The sequence below is a fragment of the Schistocerca gregaria genome, chromosome 7, assembly GCF_023897955.1.
Source record: "Schistocerca gregaria isolate iqSchGreg1 chromosome 7, iqSchGreg1.2, whole genome shotgun sequence".
Lineage (NCBI taxonomy): Eukaryota > Metazoa > Arthropoda > Insecta > Orthoptera > Acrididae > Schistocerca > Schistocerca gregaria.
This window is the reverse complement of record NC_064926.1, coordinates 145,729,860-145,748,700: the sequence shown is the minus strand read 5'-3', so window position 1 is coordinate 145,748,700 and position 18,841 is coordinate 145,729,860. Positions and strand designations below refer to the sequence as shown.

The 18,841-nt window shown below is 45.0% G+C and overlaps 1 protein-coding gene across 1 annotated transcript in view; it reads right to left on the bottom strand.

Moving 5' to 3' along the window:
* The window catches only part of LOC126282335 (uncharacterized), a 636,605-nt gene that overhangs the window by 310,406 nt on the left and 307,358 nt on the right, over positions 1-18,841 (bottom strand). The window lies entirely within an intron of this gene.

Below are 18,841 nucleotides of genomic sequence, written 5' to 3'. Positions count from 1 at the left end.
TCTTTAAGTGAAGGCTCCCAGTGTGCAGTGAGATGTGAAGCCTGAAATTTAGTGTTCCCCTCCCACTCTCGACACTGCAGATCTCGGAACACCGAATTCCCTAACGATCTCCGAAATGACATGCCTCATACGTCAAGCTCAAACTTCCATCCGGCGTTCAAATTCTGTTAATTCCCGTTGTGCGGCCATAATCATGTAGCAAACATTTTCACATGAATACCTTGAATACAAATGATAGCTCCACCAATGCACTGCCTTTTTGTACCTTGTGTCCGCGATAGTATCGCCATCTGTATATGTGCGTATCTCTATCCCATGACTTTTCTCATCTCACTGTATGTGTAGAGCAACCTGACCTTGTTGTGTCGCTGCAGCAAGTTCGCACCGGTACTAGCTTAAAACATTGGCTTGCTAGCTACGAACCAACGTGCCGTGATAGTCGGCATGAAGCTTTCATCAGCCCTGCGAGCTACTGCGTAGCGCGCGGCTCATAAAGCGGACTTTGTTTTAAACTTTTAGCAGGCGCCCCGGCAGTAAAGGTTCGCCCCGGTCGACCGCACGTATCCTTCCGCGCAGTCGCCATGCCTGCTGAACAAATAAGCCGCGGTGCCCGCGGGATGACGGGAATAGGTTTTATGGCGACCTGCTGCTACCACCTTTTTATTTATGCCTCAGACGCGAGCTCAGGCTGTCAAACGAGGGAAGCGGTGTAGAAAACCTGGCCTCGCTACGGACGCTAAGCGCCGGTACTCTCTCCCTGTGACATCAGGTACCGCTAAATTGGGAAGATGCCCTGTAGTTTTCCAGTCTTGTTTGTGACTGACGCCTTACCTCTAATTTCCTCCTGGCTTAATCCCAACCTTATGTTTAATTACAATAAACTCTTCTACGAGGGACGCTCAGCAAATAATGCAACACTTTTTTTCTGAAAGCAGGTTGGTTTTATTCAGATTTCCAATACACCATAATATTCCTCACTCTTTTGGTTACAAAACCATATTTTTCAACACAATCTTCGATCAATGCGACGGCCTTACGCCATCTCACTGGGAGAGCCTATACTGACGCGTGGTACCGTTCTACTGGTTGACGTCGGAGCCAACGTCTTGGTGTCATAGCAAAATAATGACTTTCTTTCCTCGCAGCTGAGATACTAGCTGTAAGCAACAGCTCAACCGCAGTTTTCAATAGCGATTTGTGATTTATGGAACTCAGTGAAATTAGATTTCAGCGGTAATTTAAAAACACAGAACTCCCCGAGATTTTATGAAATTCTTGAAATTCTCTGAGTTTTGCATGATTTTTCCAGGTAAAATATAATTCGCCGAGAATTCCAGTTTTTTTTAGATGAATCGCCACTCTAATGAAACAGGATTCGAACCAGCGACCGTAGCGGTCGCGCGGTTCCAGACTGTAGCGCCTAGAACCGCTCGGCCACAGCGGCCGGCCCGGAAAGAAAAGCTACTAAAGGAGATGATCAGAAAATGATTGACTGAAGTGGTTCAATGAAGCCGAAAAGCAGAAGAAGAAGAAGAAGAAGAAGAGGCACTTTCCGCCGTTATCCCATCACTCAACAATAATTCTAAATTAATGTTTTTCTCACTTAGATTTGAAATTAAGTTTTCAGCAGGTAATAAAGAAAATAAAAGAACGTACCGTGTGTACCCTTTGACACTGTCAGTGGAGAGATACGTGATCTGTTGATTTAAAACATGTGTGGATAAAAATCCTACGTCAAGATTGCAAATTTACTTTTTGACTAGCGGTTTCGACTCATTGCCTAGCTATCGTCAGACCAGTCTAATATGATGTTCAGTATATGAGAATCATTAAACATCGTCGCATACTTAGAGGTCAGTCGCTCTAAAATACAAATCGTAATTGGTCATGTGAACTGCGTTAAGCGCTAATCACGTAATCTTACAGTGCCCACATTGCCACACATGTGCTCTAACGATCGACAGCAGTGATAGTTCCACCGCCTGTGAGTGCATGTCATGTTTTCGTGTAGCCGTGACGCTACACTTCAGCCAGCTAGCTGACAGCTGTCACACAGACACTTCCTTGTCCTGTTGTGAATATTAGCAGTGATATCTTGTTTATATTCATTCACGGGCGATGCACCTATCATTGCTGTCGATCGTTTGTAGACGTGTGTGGCAGTATGGGCACTGTAACAATATTTTATTAGTGATCAGCGTTGCCACTTTACGCAACCAACGACGATTTTTCATTTTAGGGCGACTGAGCTCTAAGATAGGGCGACTGAACTCTTAAGAATACGACGATATGTAATGAGAGTCACACACTGAATAATGTTTTAGATTGATCTGAGGATGGCTCGTCAATGAGTGACGTAAGATTTTTTTCAATACCTGATTTAAAACGTCTGTAATTGGACTTTAACAATGCTCGGCGTAACACTGCATGTCTTAAAAACGTAAGAGGCGCTGTATGCCGCTAGGAGCAAAGTGAAGTAAGAAAAAAAAAAAACAAATGCCTGTGCTGCGGCCACCTGCGTGAATCGCAGCGCTATCTGGCGGCGCATCTGACGGCGCTGCTCGCGTGATGGATGTGCACGCACGCTGCCTCGCAGTCAGTGGCTGGGCTCCTTCCCCCCTCCCCCCCGCCCTTTTCTCTTGCTTTACTGGCGGCTTACGCTGAAGGCATCAGGGCCGCCGGCTTTGATCTGTCCGCGGCGAGCAGAGGTCCCTCTGCTTTCTTGTCCCGCTCCCCGCTAATTGGCTCCAGTTTACTTACTGCTGCCCGCAGACCCGTTTCTTTGCCTTTTCAATTGAATCTGTTTCTCTTTTTGTTCCTTGCTCTCGATCCAGTTCGAACAACCCGTTCGCGGAAGATCTTGTACCATTCTTTGTCGCTACGTTAATCGTTACTTTAACCTACAAACACCTCATACGGAGCCGGTGCGTGGGAATATAGCAAAAACAGACAGTAGACCTATCATCTGCAATTATACACTACTGGCCATTAAAATTGCTACTCCAAGAAGAAATGCGGATGATAAATGGGTATTCTTTGGACAAATATATTATACTAGAACTGACATGTGATTACATTTTCACGCAATTTGGGTGCACAGATCCTGAGAAATCAGTACACAGTACAACCACCTCTGGCCCTAACAACGGCCTTCAGACGCCTGGGCATTGAGACAAACAGAGCTTGTCTGGCGTATACAGGTACAGCTGCCCATGCAACACGATACCACAGTTCATCAAGAGTAGTGACTGGCGTATTGTGACGAGCCAGTTGCTCAGCCACCATTGACCACACGTTTTCATTTGGCGAGAGAAGTAGAGAATGTGGTGGCCAGGGCAGCAGTCGAACATTTTCTGTATCCATAAAGGCCTGCACAGGACCTGCAACATGCGGTCCTCCATTATCCTCTTGAAATGTAGGGTTTCGCAGGGATCGAATGAAGAGTAGAGCTGCGGGTCATAACACATCTGAAATGTAACGTCCACTGTTCAAAGTGCCGTCAACGTGAACAAGAGGTGACCGACATGTGTCCATTCAGTATGGCCATGACGAATACTCGCACACGCTTGCAATGTGCGTTTACCTCCGTGTCGCAAACACGGATGTGACCATCATGATGCTGTAAACAGAACCTGGATTCATCCGATAAAATGACATTTTGCCACTCGTGCACCCAGGTGCATCGTCGACTACACCATCGCAGGCGGTCCTGTCTGTGATGCAGCGTAAAGGTAACCACAGCCATGGTCTCCGAGCTGATAGTCCATGCTGCTGCAAACGTCGTCGAACTGTTCGTGCAGATGGTTGTTGTCTTGCAGACGTCCCCATCTCTGTTGACTCAGGGATCGAGACGTGGCTGTACGATCCGTTTCAGCCATGTGGATAAGATGCCTGTCATCTCGACTGCTAGTGATACGAGGCCGTTGGGATCCAAGACGGTGTTCCGTAGTACCCTCCTGAACCCACCGATTCCATATTCTGCTGACAGTCATTGGATCTCGGCCAACGCGAGCAGCAATGTCGCGATACGAGAAACCGCAATCGCGATGGGCTACTATCCGACCTTTGTCGAAGTCGGAAACGTGGTGGTACGCATTTCTCCTCCTTAGACGAGGCATCACAACAACGTTTCACCAGGCAACGCCGGTCAGTTGCTGATTGTGCATGAGAAATCGGTTGGAAACTTTCCTCATGTCAGCACGTTGTAGGAGTCGCCACCGGCGCCAACCTTGTGTGAATGCTCTGAAAAGCTAATCAGTTGCATATCACAGCATCTTCTTCCTGTCGGTTAAATTTCGCGTCTGTAGCACGTCATCTTCGTGGTGTAGCAATTTTAATGTCCAGTAGTGTACAACGTGTTGAGGCAACATTTTTACACTTTAGAGGGAAGGATGTCTTCTTTATAAGGAGACGTAGACTTGAGATTGTTATTTGTTGGAAGGTAACTAATTACAAACGCATTTCCAACCAACACTTCTCAGAGAAGTGGACAAAAAAATCTTATTTTTGTACCAGTAATGGCAGTGCTATTTCAACGGCAAACTGTAAGAACCTTTTTTTTTTGTTGCCACTGAAAAACATTATCATCAGAAACTTACAAACTGAGCTACAGAAGACGGTACTAAAGGACAGGAGGAAAGTCTGTATGCGTGGAACAGCAGCATGAACACACAAATGTTATACAATAAATGTATATATGTCACCTCTGGCGACCAGTTAGTCGAATTACGAAGCCACCAGAGAGTCAACGAACGAATTATGCAGAGCCATTGAGTGACTTGCGGTCTATTTCATTTGATTTTAAATCACAATTACAGCCACTAACACACACATTACACACAAGATATAGTGAATCTGAAGCCACCATCATTGCGTGCTCAACCCAAAATGATATTCGACTTATCCATCATTTTGATTTGGAGCTCTTTCTGTTGGCAATGTTTGCAGTTAAAATTGTTGGATGTGAGGTCCGCCAGTTATGCAAACACATAACAGCCACACAATGAAATAAACGACTTACACCCGAAAATTAACTTCACATTAGAAACAGAAACTAACGATACACTATACTTTCTAGATATCACCATACAAAAAACAAACGACACACACAACTTCACAATATTCAGGAAACCGACAACCACAAGCACTACCATTCACAACCTATCAAACTACCCATTAACACATAAGCACGCAAACTTCAAAACACAAACAATGACCACACACAAGACACAACAGAGCAACAACACACACACCGACAATAACAAGGTTGTTCACAGAATAGGCAACATGTTAAAGAAACAGGAACTCCAAATAGGATACAGGACGGAGAACACAACACAGAAAAATATCAAAACACAAGAAGCACCAATGGATAAATTTAACACATCAGGAATATATGAACTCACATGTAACACTTGCCAGTCAGTGTACATAGGACAAACGTGCAGAAACTTCAAAACAAGATAATCAGAACAACTCAGAGCTTTAAAAAGCAACAGCTCCAATAGCACGTTTTCTGACCACCTTGTAGCCAACAACCACCACCCAACCACCATAGAAACAGACCTAAGAATATTAAAACCCAGCCGCAGGCTATACAGCAAACTGATCATTGAGGAAAACTTCCATATACAGAAGGCAATAGCAGAAGGAAAACAGGTCTTAAACGAATACAATACACTCTGCAAGAGCACACTATTTAACACATTAAAGAAACTTAACAAATAAAAACAGCACAGACAGATAAAGTCTATACACACACACACACACACACACACAAACACACACACACACACACACACACACACACACACACACACACACGAAAAATAGATACACTAAAATCTGCAAAGACGCACCATTTACACACAAAAGGAATACCACATAAGAGATAACACACACAGCTAAAAAGCGCACAGAAAATACAAATACACACACACACAAAGATAAAATGCAAACAAAATTCAAATTTGGCGCCGAACTCTCTGATGAACAAATGAACACTGGCTGGGCTGGGACACATAACAAACCACAATCACACTGTGTTATGGTGAAGTGAAAAGTGTTTTTACTACGTTATTTGTGGAAAATATTTGTCATAGTTAGGTGTGCATCACAACACCTTTGCATGATGAGGAGAATGGAAGTACTTGCCACACGAAAACGAAAGTAAAAACGAATGTAGTTGCGAAAACATGAACTAAAAGTGCACATAATTTTATAATAATTTAACAAAAATGTTCACATTGCATAATAAATAAAAACGAAAATTCACTGATGATGGCACAGTGATGCCGAAACATGTTTGGGTACTGAGAAAAAATGGTGTTTTGCATAACTGGCGGACCTCAGATCCAACGATATTCGACTTATTCATATGATTAATGGCACAGAACATGCTGTCAATAAGTAACTTAATATACTTCTTAAGAAACATTACACATATGAGAATGAATATAACATAAAAATTCTTACGATATCGCCAATAAAATTAAAAGCATGATTCCTACCAACGGGAGATTTATATCATTTGACATATCAAACCTTTACACAAAAACTGTGGTAACAGAGACGATTAGAATACTTAATAATTAAAAGTAACCACCTGGTGTACAAGAAAGTCAGTCGGAAGTCTATGAAGTAGTAGAACTACAGTTGATCACTGCATAAAATGTTCTCACTCCAAAACTCAATTCATCTCCGAGACGTTGGGATAGGATTGGTTCATGCCTTGCGACCACTTTAGTAGACATTTTTATTAACGCTAGAAGATAACCATTTTAGTAGGCTCACTCAAATGAGCGTGAAAATAGTTTATTACCATAGGTATGCTGATACGTTTTAATTGTATTTGATGGCACAAAAAGCCCGCATCTCGTGGTCGTGCGGTAGCGTTCTCGCTTCCCACGCCCGGGTTCCCGGGTTCAATTCCCGGCGCGGTCAGGGATTTTCTCTGCCTCGTGATGGCTGGGTGTTGTGTGATGTCCTTAGGTTAGTTAGGTTTAAGTAGTTCTAAGTTCTAGGGGACTGATGACCATAGATGTTAAGTCCCATAGTGCTCAGACCCATTTGAACCATTTGACGGCACAAAAGATAATACGGCGGTGGGCAAATAAAAGTGACTCGGACGAGTGGATATGACTGGACGTGAATGTATGCATGTAACCACACACAGTGAAGCGCACATCACGTGTACATCCGCCGTATGAGCGTAGTGTGTGCTGTATCAGTGTGAGTGAAGCAGTGCAAAGGAGACGATGGTACTACAGAAGAGCAGCGGGTGTTCGTGGCGGAAAATTACGTGACAACAAATTCGTGGAAATGGTGTTTGCTGAAAAGTTTAACGGTGTCAAAGTGCCAGAAAAGTGTGCCATGCAACGCTTTGTCCGAAAATGGCTTTAGCCACGATCTGTTCTGAACAAGTGGGGAAAAAAAACATTCCGAGGCGTACCTGCACACCAGAAAATATGGCTGCGTTCACCAGAAAATGCTTCAGAGTCCTGCCACATCAACCCGACGCCTTTTGTAAGACCGGAATATAATGTCGATCATGCGGACGAAACTCCGCCTGGCCCTGCACATGCATCCCTACGGAGCGTCTGTTGGTAAAACCAGCAGATGCTACTCAGCGCCTCCAGTTTTGTAAGCTGCTGTTCTCTGAGATATCAATGAATGGCTTGGACATGGATTTGCTCTCTATGTCTGACGAAGCCTAACTTCACCTGAGTCGTTATGTCAACTCCGAGAATCACAGGTTCTGGGCATAGAAGAATCCGCATAGCTTCCACAAAACACCATTGCATGATCAGAAGGTTGGGGGGTTTGGTCTGCAGTGTCTTCACGCTTCATTATTGGTCCCATCTTCTTCGGCACATTACATTGCCTACATTTTGCAACCATTTGTGGCAGTGTTAAGGGAGGAAGAAAAAACCTACAGTTACTTCGAACAGGATGGAGCAACAGTCCAAACAGCCGGTCGAACCTTGGAGCAGATTTACACAGTCTTAGCGCCTGACAGTGTTGTTGGCAGAGATCAGCCTGGTCGCGGTCTCGGCTGAACACCCATCAAGTCTAAGGTGCACGGCTACAACCCTCATTGTCCTCAACAACTTCAGCAGAACATTTCGAACGAGACTGCAGCGATCCCAGCAGTCCAGCATTGATCCGACTCCAGTAACTTGTTGACCATGGACGAGAAGTGCCGAGAGATGAAAGGTGGTCACTTCAACATCTGCTATAGTCTGGTAGTACTGCATTTCCTTTCCTCTGCTGTGTTTCTTTGTGTCTGGAACCTATGTTCTCCGGACCACTTTATTTGTCCCATCCTGTAGTAATGTTATGAATTCACAATTTTAAAGTTTACGTCATAAGTGTGCGATTGAGAGATGTCAACATACAATCGATATATTTCGTAAATCCACCACTGCAGACGTAATAATTCACAATCATTCACGTCACCAGATGACACAATAAACTTGAACATTTTCACGCTATGATTCTTAGACTAGTCAATCTAAGACAGGAAAAAGAAAAAAGTAGAAGAGGTTCTAAAAATCCTCCTGAATATTGCTATAGAAGAAAACTAACATAAGACACTCAGAAAAAGAAATAAGTTTACTGGAAGAAAAAGTTCATGTGTGCCCATATTTAGGTACAGTTTCCGACAAAATAGCCTGCTGGTTTAAGAATGAAAAAGTGAGAACAAGTTACACGAAAAATAATAGTTTACAAACTCTATTGCGACATATGGCACGTAAATCGGGAATTTTATTACAATGACCCGGTTTAAAGAGCATGCAACTGGTGAATTACACAACTTCGTCATTTACTTTTTCTCATCCCACCACTGATAACCCTCCATATGTCACACCGTTATACTGTGTACAACACTTGGCTTATTTAAACTGTCCATAGTTTCCCGTCATCTTTTCGAAATATTGGCGTTAGCTATTTGTCGCGACAACATTCTTGCCGCCTGTACCACCCCCCCCCCCCTCCCCTTTGTTTCGAGTACATAAACAATTTAGTCGGTACGTGCGCGACTCTTGCACCGAATGTAACGCGTGACCGATGGAGGGTTAAGTCCATATACAGGAAATTGATGGACATAGAATACTCACGACATCTGTGTGCGTCATCTCTGTATGTTGAATAGGTCATCACTGTATGTCTGCGTATACTGTAGCATTTTATCTTTGTAACAGCTTTTCTATAGTCCCATGTCCACCCACATCAGACGTTGTGCAATCAGCGTGAGCTGGTACATGGAAATACATGTAATTTTAAAATTGTGGCGTGCACCCGTACAAACGATGTTTGTGGAACTCATGTCATGAAAAGTATTATACTTTCACCCAAAAGAGCAATATCAGTGGCCGCCATGATACGTTAGAGATCTTATGGCATAATGTGGCACCGTTAAATAATAAGTCTTTATTGATGCTAGCACACTTTAACTTCTGACTTGTCAGGCACTTAACTTTTAACTGATGTTGCTTCCATGTAATGGGATACTTGCTAGTGGTCTAAGACCGAAAATGTGCAATCGCACAAAAAATAAAGAATGAAAAATGACGTCACATAATTTAAACAATTTGCTGCAGCTTCGGGCCCAGTTTCAACGAGGATCTTTAAGAGTGTGAGTTTGGCGACTACCAACAGAAATAAACAATGTAACAGGAGAATCGTCTGAGCTAAAGAATCATGACAGGCTTAAATGACGTATCACACTAAACGAGAAGGTATAAATCTCACTCAGAGCTGCATCAGTTCAACTATCATAGCATGCATACGAACTGTCTCAGAACTTCAGGTTTCAGATCGCCTCTCCAGCTTATTCCCCTACAATACCTACTTTTAAAGTGTCGCTGTCACATAGGAACAAATTTCGTACTATTGTCACATTTATGTAGTAGGGGAACTACCAAGGTCCCCTGCCAACGGAATTAAGTTTTCAACTTTCCGTTGCTCTTTTCAGTCCGAATACAACCTTCTGAATGTATTGATTGGTTGACTGGTTTAGGGGAGGGGACCAAACATCGAGGTTATCCGTCCCATAGGATTATGGAAGGGCAGGGAAGGAAGTCGCCTGTGCCCCTTCATAGAGCCTTCCATAGGGCTGAAGCGATTTAGGGAAATCACGGAAAACCTAAATCAGGATGGCCGGACGCGGATTTGAACCGTCGTCCTCCAGAATGCGAGTCGAGTGTGCTAACCACCGCGCCACCTCGCTCAGTGGGCGTATTGGTAGCAACATTTTTTTCACATTCGACACCCTGGGTTTCAGAATCATTGTTGAGACTTTCACCATATCTCAATGTCTGGTATCCAAAATGTTCAACAACTTGAAAAATACTGATTCCTGGGCGAGTCCCTGGCAATGGTACTGAAACAGTGTTGAATACGAAAATTATTTGGTTAAATGAAATAGGTTTTCTGGTTTGCGCTACGGCGTTGTTGTTCACGAGAATCTAGATTTTAAAAACAATTATGAATGACACAGTCAGAGATTTAAAGTGTTAAAATAATAAATGACCTGAAGGAGAAGTGGACTTCCACATCATGCTACTAAATAGGAAACACTTTACTGTTGTTCTGCAGCACATTTAGCAGAAAGTCAGGAAATTTTTTTTATGCTCTTCAAGCAAGGACGGAAAATTTGGTAAATACTGAACATTATGGTTTTATGAAAACCTCAAGATCAAACATTTCATCTTGCACTCACTTGGTGAACAGGTCATATTCTTCACTTAACACAAAAAACATTCAGGTACTTAAAAAGTGCCGGCCGGTGTGGCCGAGCGGTTCTAGGCGCTTCAGTCTGTAACCGCGCATGGGCATGGATGTTTGTGATGCCCTTAGGTTAGTTAGGTTTAAGTAGTTCTAAGACGTCAGATGTTAAGTCCCATATAGTGCTCAGAGCCATTTGAACCATTCTTACTTTAAAAGTATGCAGACCCTAAGGTTTCTTGAATGAAATATAAACACTTTCTATAAGTTTCCAAGAAAGTATGTTATCTACAGCAGCATCGTTACCTGTCCGCTGATACTGTTAAATGCTAGAAAACAATCAGAGCCTCTGAATATTCCTTGTTAAGCATCCCAGTATTTAAGAGCATCAAGAATGAACGATTTTGTCAAAGTTTTAATTACCTGAAGTACGTCTAGTAAATAAATGCTGCAGCATATATTAGTCAAACGCCCCTTTCTTGCTAGAGTAACAATACGTTTTCTAAACAAATTTAAACCTGGAAATGTAGATGCGAAAAGAATTTTTACATTCATTGTGTGCCCCAGTACGGAAATGAAGACTGCTTGTGGTAGAACAATGCACGGGGCACGTAAGGATTCGTGATGACGATACGTGACGAAGGCTCAGATGTCGAGAACTCCTTCGGTCCACTTCACACGCAAAGGATGGGCGGAACTGGCGATGTGATCGATTTCGAAGAAGAGGAGGTGGTGACGATACAGTGGTTGGGAACAAATATGTCGGAAGCGGAGAGGTCGTCAATGTTCGCGTGCTGGTGTGCCCGTTCACTAAAGCACAATAGCCGTCATCCGTGGCGTAGCTACAGCAGCGAACAATGCTGGGGAAGGTACCAGTGTTTGCAGCACGTTGCTCACCGCACAATGATCCCCACGTCCCTTCTCGTTTTCCTTACCCCCCCCCCTCCCCTTCGTAGCTGAAGTCTCTAAAGTACGCCTGTGCAGTGGCTCTCGAATCAGAGGTACCCAGTTCTAACCCTGGTGCTGAAAGAATTTTCCACAACGACTACCTGGCGAGCAAATTCTATCTACAGAAATGATCTTTTGGATCGGGTGGATAGCAATGTGCGGCTGTCTGCTGATGATGCTGTGGTGTACGGGAAGGTGTCATCGTTGAGTGACTGTAGGAGGATACAAGATGACTTGGACAGGATTTGTGACTGGTGTAAAGAATGTCAGCTAACTCTAAATATAGATTAATGTAAATTAATGCAGATGAATCGGGAAAAAAATCCCTATTGTTTGAATACTCCATTAGTAGTGTAGCGCTTGACGTAGTCACGTCGATTAAATATTTGGGCGTAACATTGCAGAGCGATATGAAGTGGGACAAGCATGTAATGGCAATTGTGGGGGGGGGGGGGGGGGAGGCGGATAGTCGTCTTCGGTTCATTGGTAGAATTTTGGGAAGATGTGGTTCATCTGTAAATGGACACCGCTTATAAAACACTAATCGACCTATTCTTGAGTACTGCTCGAGCGTTTGGGATCCCTATCAGGTCGGATTGAGGGAGGACATAGAAGCAATTCCGAGGCAGGTTGCTAGATTTGTTTCTGGTAGGTTCGGTCATCACGCGAGTGTTACGGAAGTGCTTCAGGAGTGGGAGTCTCTGGAGTGAATCGCTACTGAGGAAATTTAGAGAACCAGCATTTGAGGCTGACTGCAGTACAATTTTACTGCCGCCAACTTATATTTCTCGGAAAGACCACAAAGATAAGATAAGAGAGATTAGGGCTCGTACAGAGGCATATAGCAGTCATTTTTACCTCGTTCTGTTTAGGAGTGGAACAGGGAGAGAAGATGCTAGTTGTGGTACGAGCTACCCTCCGCCACCCACCGTATGGCGGATTGCGGAGAATGTATGTAGATGTAGATGTAGAATACTCTGAGGTGACAAATGTCATGTGGTTTCTCCTAATATTGCGTCGAATCTCCTTTTTCCCGGCGTACTGCTGCAATTCGACTGTCATGATCTCAATAAGTCTTTGGACGTACCCTGCAGAAATTCTGAGCCATTCTCCCGCTACAGTCGTCCATAATTGCAAAAGTGTCGCCGGTGCAGGATTTTGTGGACGAACTGACGTCTCCATTACGTCCCGTTAATGTTCGATGGGATTCATGTCGTGCGATCTGGATGGCCACATCGTTCCAGAATGTTCTTCAAACCAATCGGGAACAATTGTGGCATACTGACATGAAGCACCGTCATTCAGAAAAATGAAGTCCATTAATGGTTGCAAATGATCTACAACTAGCCGAACATAGGCATTTACAGTCAATGACCAAGCGAGGTGGCGCAGTGGTTAGCACACTGGACTCGCATTCGGGAGGACGACGGTCCAATCCCGCCTCCGGCCATCCTGATTTAGGTTTTCCGTGATTTCCCTAAATCGCTCGAGGCAAATGCCGGGATGGTTCCTTTGAAAGGGCACGGCCGATTTCCTTCCCCATCCTTCACTCACCCGAGCTTACGCTCCGTCTCTAATGACCTCGTTGTCGACGGGACGTTAAACTCTAATCTCCTCCTCCTCCTTTACAGTCAATGATGGTTCCTTTGATAGGGCACGGCCGATTTCCTTCCCCATCCTTCACTCACCCGAGCTTGCGCTCCGTCTCTAATGACCTCGTTGTCGACGGGACGTTAAACTCTAATCTCCTCCTCCTCCTTTACAGTCAATGATGGTTCCTTTGATAGGGCACGGCCGATTTCCTTCCCCATCCTTCACTCACCCGAGCTTGCGCTCCGTCTCTAATGACCTCGTTGTCGACGGGACGTTAAACTCTAATCTCCTCCTCCTCCTTTACAGTCAATGATGGTTCCTTTGTAGGGCACGGCCGATTTCCTTCCCCATCCTTCACTCACCCGAGCTTGCGCTCCGTCTCTAATGACCTCGTTGTCGACGGGACGTTAAACTCTAATCTCCTCCTCCTCCTTTACAGTCAATGATGGTTCCTTTGATAGGGCACGGCCGATTTCCTTCCCCATCCTTCACTCACCCGAGCTTGCGCTCCGTCTCTAATGACCTCGTTGTCGACGGGACGTTACTCTAATCTCCTCCTCCTCCTTTACAGTCAATGATGGTTCCTTTGATAGGGCACGGCCGATTTCCTTCCCCATCCTTCACTCACCCGAGCTTGCGCTCCGTCTCTAATGACCTCGTTGTCGACGGGACGTTAAACTCTAATCTCCTCCCCCTCCTTTACAGTCAATGATGGTTCCTTTGTAGGGCACGGCCGATTTCCTTCCCCATCCTTCACTCACCCGAGCTTGCGCTCCGTCTCTAATGACCTCGTTGTCGACGGGACGTTAAACTCTAATCTCCTCCTCCTCCTTTACAGTCAATGATGGTTCCTTTGATAGGACACGGCCGATTTCCATCCCCATCCTTCACTCACCCGAGCTTGCGCTCCGTCTCTAATGACCTCGTTGTCGACGGGACGTTAAACTCTAATCTCCTCCTCCTCCTTTACAGTCAATGATGGTTCCTTTGATAGGGCACGGCCGATTTCCTAACCCATCCTTCACTCACTCGAGCTTGCGCTCCGTCTCTAATGACCTCGTTGTCGACGGGACGTTAAACTCTAATCTCCTCCTCCGCCTTTACAGTCAATGATGGGCTCAGTTGGACTAGAGCACCCAGTTCATTCCACATAAACACAGCCGACACCATTATTGACCCACCACCAGCCTGCAAAGTGTCTCGTTGACAAACTGGGTCCATGACTTCGTGTGTGTGCGTCACTCTCGAACCCTACCATCAGCTCTTACCAACTGAAATCGGGACTCATATGCCCAGGATAACCGATATGGTCATGAGCCGTGGAGAGCGCTGCAGGCGATGTCATGCTGTTACAGTCGTCATGGGCACTCGCTTCGGCCATTTGCCGCCGTACCCGATTAACGCCATATTTCGCCGCACTGTCTTCACGGCTACTGCCCTTGCCACAATGTCGTAACCGATACGTTCGTCGTACGTCCCGCACTCATTTCTCCGGTTATTACGCGCAGTGTTGTTAGTCTGTTACACTGACAACTCTACACAAATGCCGCTGCTCTCGGTCGTTAAGTTAAGGCCATCAACCACTCCGAGTTCGTGGTTGCGTATCAAAGTAAACGTCAACAAGTGCAAAGCAGTTCTGTTTACACGCCGACCTAAATTACTGCGCAAGCATCATCACAGTAGACAAATAATACTGAATACACGGCCAATACGTTTCCGAGAGAACGTCAGATATCTCGGTGTCTGGCTGGACCTGAAATTTACATGGGTGGTCCACATCGAATACGTTGCCTACTGAGCGCACGCGAGGCTCAAACAGCTCTACCCAATGCTCAACAGGGAAAGCACACTGAATAGGAGGGTGTTGAGGTCTATATACATGACACTGATTAACCTCTGATGACGTACGCAGCTCCGGTCTGGGGATATGCAGCTCCTATACGACTGCGCCACCTGCATATCATACAGAACAAAGTGCTCCGAATCATTAGCTCCACGCTACACATGGATCGTGGATCTTCACAAAGAATACTGCCTTGAAACCCTCAAGGAAGTATTTAAAAAATACGTCACGCGACTATACAGGAACTCGAGACACTGGAACAATCCTTTCGTCCTTACTCTCGGAAATTATGATCACAACCATAGGTGGAAGCATAAGCGGCCAAAGACGCTACTGATTAGGACATAACCAGCTATGGCAAGCTGACATAGAAGCGACAAACGTCGGCAAGCCCCTACATATCAGCAACATTGACTGGAAATTACTAGCTGCTATTAGAGCTGACCAACAGGCCACAGTAGGGAAACCGACGAACTCGCCCACTGACGCACAAACAAAACGCGAAGGCCGGAATGGCGGAGCGGTTCTAGGCGCTACAGTCTGGAACCGCGCGACCGCTACGGTCGCAGGTTCGAATCCTGCCTCGGGCATGGATGTGTGTGATGTACTTAGGTTAGTTAGGTTTAAGTAGTTCTGAGTTCTAGGAGACTGATGAACTCAAATATAAAGACCCACAGTGCTCAGAGCCATTTGAACGAACAAAACGCCAACATCACTCTACACTGTGCATCCGATATATGACCTATCGGACACAAAAACGGACGCACAAACAGATAGCGAACACCACCCTACACTGTGCATCCGATATATGACCTATCGGACACAAAAACGGATGCACAAACAAATCGCCAACACCACCCTACGCTGTGCTTCCGCTATATGACCTATCGGACACAAAAACGATGATAAACCTAACTGTTGCAGGTTGCTGAAGCTGGTCGAGAGTTCAGCACCGGCACCCAGCGGCAGCCGCCGAGCAACAGCACTGCACAACATCAAAGGTATCGACAAGCATGACATCGAAAAAGTACAAAGAAGGGCAGCTCGTTTTGTATTATCGCGAAATAGGGGAGATAGTGTCACAGACATGATAGGGCTGCGTGAATTGGAGTGGCAATCATTAAAACAAAGGCGTTTTTCGTTGCGATGGGACCTTCTCATGAAATTTCAATCACCAGTTTTCTCCTGCGATTTCGAAAACATCCTGTTGCCACCCAGCTACAAAGGGAGAAATGATCATCACGATAAAATAAGAGATATCAGTGCTCGCACACAAAAATTTAAGTGCTCGTTTTTTCCCGCGTGCCGTTCGAGAGTGGAACGGTAGAAGGATAGCTTGAAGGTGGTTCATTGAACGCTCTGCCAGGCACTTTATTGTGAATAGCAGATTAATCACGTAGATTTAGATGTAGATGATACCTACTACTAACAAAGCCTACCCTTGCATGACCTATCGGAGGCAGCGAGACGTCCGCTACTGCTCTTACCACCCGACCTAACTATCGCAGAGGGTTTTTTTTCCCTTGGCTCTTGCCTTGGCACTTTTTTTCCTCTGCCCTTCAAACCACTACCCTTCGTTCGACTTCGACACAATCTATCTCCAGATGAGCGCGTATTAATGGTTAACCTTAATCAGACGTACGCATACATCACAGTGCCCACATCCTGCGACACCTCACTCTACTGAAAACTAACCCCTTATGCAGAGATGCCAGTAGACCTTTTGAGTTGGCCATCATGCCGGTGTGGGCGTGGAGGGCCTCCACCTGTATTAAGTAAGTGGTGAGAGGTAACGCTTGATATTGGGTGTCCTCACCACTTTATTGACACTGTGGATCTAGGAATATTGCATTCCCTAAAGATTTCCGACGTGCGACCGTAATCACGTCGGAAGCCCTTGCCCTTGAATCACCTGAGCGCAAATGACAGCTCCGCGAATGCTCTGCCATTTTATACCTTGTGCGCGCGATCCTATCGCCATCTGTATACATGCACATCGCTATCCCATGAGCCCAGCCACCTCAGTGTAGAGTAATAGCATTCTGCACTATTGACGGTAATCCGTGATGGGGCTGTTAAGTGTTGGGGTCCGCGTGGTGTTCTTCGAGAGGATTAAGCTACTGTATGTGCCGACACTGATTATAGTCTCACCCTTCCGTCATCATCATAAAACATAAAATATGGCACCACCATACACAAACACCCGCATTAGTAGAAGCGTTTAAATTTTTACCACATTTTTATTAGGGCGCTTTCTAGTCTGTCTGTCTGTTTAGTAAAAATTTTGCAGGTAATTTTAAACTAACTCTCCGATGAGTTAGAGACTAGACACTTTAAGCTTAGCTCAGTAGTTGATGACAATGCCGCATCATCTCGCTCTCTTATCTGTCTGGACCACCTACTGTAATTCCCAAATGGTTCAAATGGCTCTGAGCACTATGGGACTTAACTGCTGAGGTCATCAGTCCCCTAGAACTTGGAACTACTTAAACCTAACTAACCTAAGGACATCACACACATCATTGCCTAAGGCAGGATTCGAATCTGCGACCGTAGCAGTCGCACTGTAATTCCCATATGGGAAGAAGTGGGAGTAAAAAGGGTTGGTAACTTACGACATCTCCAGTCACCTGTGCGGCCAGTGTGTTGTGTTCGCAGTATCGCAATGCGTTCCAGGTGGTTTGTCAGTTGATGAGCATGGATGAGCAGAGATAGGAAGGAAGACGAGGTGTATATAGCTTGCCTGTGTGTCCAGTGCAAATTCTGCAGCTGATATTAAACTATTTTCCTGATGAGCTAGAGACTTGAAATTTTAGAGATAGCTCCGAAATGGATCACAGTCCAGCATTGATTCGCTTTCTTGTCTGCTGCGCGCAGAGGATACCATATTTTGTTCACCACTGTCCCCTCCTGGTATCTGAGTGGTCAGAGCGACGGAATGTCAATCCTCAGGGCATGGGGTCGTTTCCCGGCCGGGCCGGAGATTTTCTCCGCTCAGGGACTGGGTGTTGTGTTGTTCTAATCATCATCATTTCATCCCCATCGTCGCGCAAGTCGCCGAAGTGGCGTCAAATCGATAGCCTTGCACCAGGCGACCCGACGGAAGGCCCTAGTCACACGACATTAATTTTAAAAAAAATGTTCACCACTATCATTTCCCGATGACCTAGAGACAGTAAACTTTCAAGACTTCTCAGAACTGGATGACAATGCAATATTAGCTCGCTTTCTTGTCTAGTGTGAGGCGGAATGTATACGAAGTTCTCTCTGCAACATGTACCCATCTTTTCCTATTCCAGTTGCAAATGGTTCGCCGAAAGAACGAATGTTGGTAAGCATCCATGTGAGTTCGAATCTTTCTAATTTTTACCTTCACGGTCTTCTCGCGAGGTATTTGTAGCAGGAAGCGATATACTGATTGAACCATGTGAAGAGAAACTGAAATTTACCACATCTCTGTGTTATAGTCTCATCAAAATGTTTGAAATCGACTGAAAACTTTCACACACTAAAAACTAGTAAGTGTAAAATAATTACTTGAATAAAAATGAAATTTTAATACATCACGTTTTTAAATAAGACTGCCGGCCGAGGTGGCCGAGCGGTTCTAGACGCTACAGTCTGGAACCGCGCGACCGCTACGGTTGGATGGATGTGATGTCCTTAGGTTAGTTAGGTTTAAGTAGTTCTAAGTTCTAGGGGACTGATGACCTCAGAAGTTAAGTCCCA